At 35.2% G+C, this 6,000-nt stretch overlaps 1 protein-coding gene across 1 annotated transcript in view; it reads left to right on the forward strand.

Annotated features, from left to right (window-relative positions):
- ERBB4 (erb-b2 receptor tyrosine kinase 4) overlaps positions 1-6,000 on the forward strand; it is a 1,231,960-nt gene that overhangs the window by 301,122 nt on the left and 924,838 nt on the right. The window lies entirely within an intron of this gene.

The following is a 6,000-nucleotide window of genomic DNA, read 5'->3' on the forward strand; positions in this document are numbered from 1 at the left end:
TCAAATCATAGACCAACCTGATGAGAATGAGGATAGCCTCTGACCAGTTTGATTTCTCTATTTATTCATGCTCTCCTGCAATATAATTTGAGGTAGCTAAAGACTAAATAGATGCTTTATTTTTACTATTTTTATGGGGCATATATTGGGTCTTCCTGGTTTAAAAAAATACTTCATAACACTTGTTAAAGGCAGTAAAGAATATTTTATTCCAGAGGGAAGTACTATTGCAATGGGGGATAGAGATCAGACTCAACTCTGAATAGAACAAGGACAAATGGAGATTTATAACCAAAGAGCAGAGTGGGCGTTAGTGAATGGAAAATTACTAAGAGAAAACATCAAGGCTGGGGGCATTCTTGTTAGATCTACTAAACAGGATTCTTGCTGAAGGCAGTCCAGAGTGTTAAGATATTGAAAGTGAGAGATGAAGAATTTGATCAGATATCCTGGGTATCAGATACCAAGGGTGAGGGAGTCTTTGCTAAACTGAATCAGCAGAATTCTTGATGAAACTGGACGAAGCTGGCCAAGGACAGGTTGGGGCCTAGAGAAGGGGGCTCCGAAGAGCCTGACTCAAGTGTGGAAAGATTTTCTTTGTCATTTAATCAAATAGGGGTAGTCTGTGCCTATTTAATATGAGATGCCTCTTACTATTGAACAACCAAGAGCTATTAGAATCAATGAAGAAAGCATATGCTGAAGAATAACGAAGTGAAATTTGACTATGAAACTATAACCTAATCTTTTTTTAAATAGTAAGAAAAGTAAAGGGCAGCTAAAAAACTGAAAATTTGAAAATACCTTATGGGTTATATATATGCAAATAATACAACTTATCAAAAAAATTAAGACATTTCTGGAATACTTTCAAAATTGTTACTTTCGGGCTTCCCTGGTAGCGCAGTGGTTGAGAATCTGCCTGCCAATGCAGGGGACACGGGTTTGAGCCCTGGTCTGGGAAGATCCCACATGCCGCGGAGCAACTAGGCCCGTGAGCCAAAATTATTGAGCCTGCGCGTCTGGAGCCTGTGCTCCGCAACAAGAGAGGCTGCGATAATGAGAGGCCCGCGCACCGCGATGAAGAGTGGCCCCCACTTGCCACAACTAGAGAAAGCCCTCGCACAGAAACGAAGACCCAACACAGCCATAAATTAAAAAAAAAAAAAAAAAATTGTTACTTTCTAACAATTTTAGATGGCTAAAAGAACCTTGTTTAAAGTCAGTTTCTCTTCTTAAACAATACTTAGTATAGTCCCCTTAGACAACAAAAAAATACCTGCTATAGTAATTTTCTATTTTTGTATAATATTAAATATTTTTGCATTCTCATTTCAGAGTTCTGTAGCAAATATCAGCTTTTACTTTATGTAAAAAAACCCAAATGTTTCTGTTTCATATTTCTCATCAACTGCTTGTTGTTGTAAAAAACAATTTTTAAAGATTCATAATGAAATTAAATACTTCATTAAGTAACACATTTGGAAACATAGTAGTGAGGAAGTGATTTGCTCCTAAATGAAGCAAAGAGCTCTCTCCATATTTTTAAAACCTTGATAAATCTTGTAAGTTAAATCAACGGTGATTATCTGAGAATTTTAACTGAGATAGAATATGTAAGATAAATGTTCACCTAGAAAAATTCTAGTAGCACCTAATAGACAAAAAAATTGTATATTAAAATAATTGGATTTAACTCTAGAAGAAGGAAGTGACTGAAAATATCTTGAGGCCAGAGAATATTAGAATATAAATTTGAATCAAGAACCTAAAAGTGGTGATGCATCTCAGTGATCTGAAAGCACCAATGGAATATTACTCAGCCATAAAAAGAAACGAAATTGAGTTATTTGTAGTGAGGTGGGTGGATGGACTTAAAGTCTGTTATCTCTAAGTCCATCACTTAGAGTGAAGTAAGTCAGAAAGAGAAAAACAAATACCGTATGCTAACGCATATATATGGAATATGAACCTAGTTGCAGGGCAGGAATAAAGATGTAGACATAGAGAATGGACCTGATGACAGGAGATGGGAGGGCGAAGCTGGGGTGAAATGAGAGTAGCATTGACATACACTACCGAATGTAAAATAGTTGGCTGGTGGGAAGCAGCAGCATAGCACAGGGAGATCGACTTTGTGCTTTGCGATGACCTAGAGGGGTGGGATAGGGAGGATGGGAAGGAGGCTCAAGAGGGAGGGGATATGGGGACATATGTATGCATATGGCTGATTCATTTTGGTGTACAACAGAAACTAATACAGTATTGTGAAGCAGTTATACTCAAGAGCTATTAATAAATAAATAAATAAAAGCACCATATTTCTCTCATTTCTAGTAAGACCTCATTTATCATATTTTGTGTGTTTGAGCACAATTTAAACACACTTTTTAAAATTCATGTCACCACTAAGTTATGGGAATTTTAGCTATTTTGGCACTAATAATTTTCTCTTTTTCTCTGGGAATTATAGAATGAGAATTTTTTACACTAGAATTATAGTACAGTATATCCTCTCTCAAAGTCTAAAATGAGCAGATTTTTTATATGATTTCTTTTTTTTAAACAAAAAACATCAAAAATGAGCACAAAACCTCTGAGTTTTTTAGAAGTTTGCTATTTCCTCAAATGAAAATAAATTAGGAAATCTTTCCCACAGTTTAGCTGCATTTAAAAAAAAGAACTGAATTCCTTCAGTGAAAGCAATAGAAGGAAAATCTTCTGACCTTGGCCACGTATATAATTATCTTGCAAATGAAGTGGAGCAGTGTGTGACTTTTTTAATGAGACAAAATTTGCATCAAGTTGTAATCTGACTGCTGGTGTACACCACTTGAACCTGACCTTAGGGTTAAACCAGTTCTAGTTAATTTATAAAAATAACACATACCTGTAAGGTTAACCTGGAGTATATGATTTACTAATACTACACTACGTTTTAAAACTTTCAACTTAGTTTGTTGCTTTCTTTTAATCTAATGCACTAGAAACATTTTTAAAGGTGATATTTCCATCTTAATTGTCTTTAAAAATTCCAATTTAATATAATAGGCAGAAGGATGAAGTAAGCTTTAGAATGTGTTTTCCTTAATGCTCTATATAATTAATCTCGTTACATTGCATGAATTGTCCTCAGTTTCTCCATATGAACATGGAACATACATTTAAATGTACTTTGATCCTGTTAAAATTGAAAAGGGTTATTTTTCTGAATGTCCTTCCATGATTAACTAGATAAATCAATACCTAGAGGAGAGGGACATGAGTCAGTGTTGATACAATGCCTAAACAAAAGCCCAGTTGCTTGAGTTTATACCTGTCAATGAGTTGTGTGGGTATATGTAGAAAAGTATTACGTAAAGAGTTCCCTGATTTAAGATTCAAGATCAGTATGATGTAGTCTGCTCAGGACAGTTCCAGTTTATTCCAATTATCCCGGCATAATTATTAATTGTGCTCCCTATTTCTCTCAAAAGTGTCTGGTCTGGAAGATAAACTGTAGTCCCTAGAGAAGACATATGAGTTAAGGTCCTTAAGTCCAAGAAGGAATGGTGAAACCAGGGATATTATCAAAACAGTGACAAATGAACTAATTGTGGATCAGGAGTATATTTGAAAACAGAGCCTTTGGAACAGTGTAAAAGTTTCAATAATGAACAATATCAGGCCTTTAGTAGCAAGGGTGGATTGATGTTGGAACTTTGGTCAGGATTGCTCCTAGGGCAGTATTCCTCAAACTTTTCGATTACACTAGAAATGCAAGAGGTATTTGCTAAAATGTGGATTCTCAGGCCTCACTCCAGACCTATAGAATGAGACTCTCCTGGGGTAGGCATGGAATTAGCATTTTAAATAATCTTCCTGGTGACACCTAGTCACACTAAAACATTGTAATAGAGATGAGAGAGAGGCCAACAGTTTGAAAAAACAGGTGCCATCTACAATTTTGTGAAGATGGATTGGTTGAAGATAAATTACAAATATACACACGCACTTACTAGAATATGAAAGCTGTCCTCTTTAGTCCTGGGTGGTCTTAACAATATTTGCATTATGTTTTGTATAATGGGTCATCATATCCTGAGTATAATAGAAAGGTTATGATAGACCAAGAGCAGAGTTTATTGGTTTGCCTATCCTATTGTATAAGTGTTTTCTTTTATAAATGATATAAAGGTAAGAATGCCTTGGGGGAAAATGACAACCCAAATGGAAAAAAGAGTAACCCAAGCTATTTGTAGTTCTTCTGGGAGCATTGGACCAGGTCTGACTCTTAAAATATAAATCTTTATACAAATGTATTTGGGGAAAAGAGAATAAATATTCTTACAATGTTTAAGTTGTGATATGCTGGATGTTAGGCAGTACGTTCCATAGAAACTGGGGGAATTTGTTTCCAAGTCAACAGTGACACTTCATGTACTTTAACCTTGCCACTCAAAACGTGGTCCACAACCAGCAGTATTGACTTATAAGAAATGCGGAATAACAAGCCTCACCTCAGACCAACTTAATCAGAATCTATATTTTAATAAGATCCTCAAGTCATTCATAGGTGTCTTAAAGTTTGAGAAGCACTGCTCTCCAAGGAGAAGTGTCTGACCTGAGGAAAATTCTGCTTGTATTTGTGAAGCCTAACCTCAGTGGAACATGGAAAGTTAGGATGAGTTTACTAAAAAGTTATTATTCAAATAATAGCATTTTATTCCAATCCTGCCATGATTCAGAATACTGGCAAGAACGTCTTTAACAAAAGCAAAAACATCTCACTGGCAGTTCAGGTAGTTCAGAGCAGTGTGGTGCCCTCACAGTAGACTGAAATTTTGTCTGTGATTTTTGGCTATCAAAGTGAAAAAGAAATATATGTCTGTGTCATAAATGACTTTTTAAGATAGTAAGCAAAATTGCATCATTGACATCAAGTGTCTACAAACCAATATTGGTTGAAAGTGCATTTTGTATCTATGAGCTTTCAAGAGATCTTTGGCAGAGTTTTATTCTGGAAGAAAAATATGTAACTCACAAAAGAAAAGGTGAAATAAAAAATCAAGAAATTTCTGTTAACTCTGAAGGGAAGTGGTACATTTATAAGTTTGTCTTCCATCTATAATAGGCTCCTGATATCTAAATGAAAAGAAGGCAGAAATATTATATAAATATTGTAAATTAGAAATCTAGTCAAGTCCTCAATTAAAGGGAAACTGTTGGAAAAGAGGTCACAGATATGCCAAAATCACAGTGAACACAAACTAAGCAAAACATCAAAAAACATGCATTTACTATAAACGTATTTTTTTTTTCAAAATTATGTTCATTATTTCAGCAGTTTAGAACAGCATTTCCCAAAGAGTATTCTCTAGAACATTAGTGCTTCCCTATGCTTTGGCAGCTTCCCAAATGCCTGCTTACGAAGGGATTCTTCTGAGCATTCCGTTTGAGAAACACTGCATGCTTTACTCACTTTTCATTGAAAAAATGTTTATGAAGTAAGTTAGAACCTTTTGTATGTTAGGCATTGCATATTAAAAGCTATGAGTAGACTTGAGGTAAGGAGCTCCGTTTAATTTTACTCAATCTGGAGGTTTTCAGAACGTTTGCTCTCCTTTCCACCATTGGATCTCATGTTGTTACCATTCTTCGTGTTTCAAATCTCTGGTTCACTTGTGCCATGATTAATCCTAATCCACAAAAGTCTGAAGGCTCTAATTATGTTGCCTCCTGTGCAACTTTAAGTAATCTTTGCTTGTTTATCCCATATTAATCCATTAAATGGTATTCCTTATGACTGCTATTGATGAAATCAAACCAGAATTCATCTTATCCTGAGTATGGTAAAAAGATTTTTCTTTCCTTCGTCTATTTCTACTTCACTCTTCTTGAGGAACTTGATAACAGATGCCAAAAAATACCTTCATTTTCTTTTTCAATTTACAAACCATTGGCTTCCTGATTCCATATCGTATTGGAAGTTATACAACACATTTTCTTTGCTCCAGATAT

The sequence above is a fragment of the Balaenoptera borealis genome (genome assembly GCF_965194805.1).
Source record: "Balaenoptera borealis genome assembly, chromosome: 6".
NCBI classification, from domain to species: domain Eukaryota; kingdom Metazoa; phylum Chordata; class Mammalia; order Artiodactyla; family Balaenopteridae; genus Balaenoptera; species Balaenoptera borealis.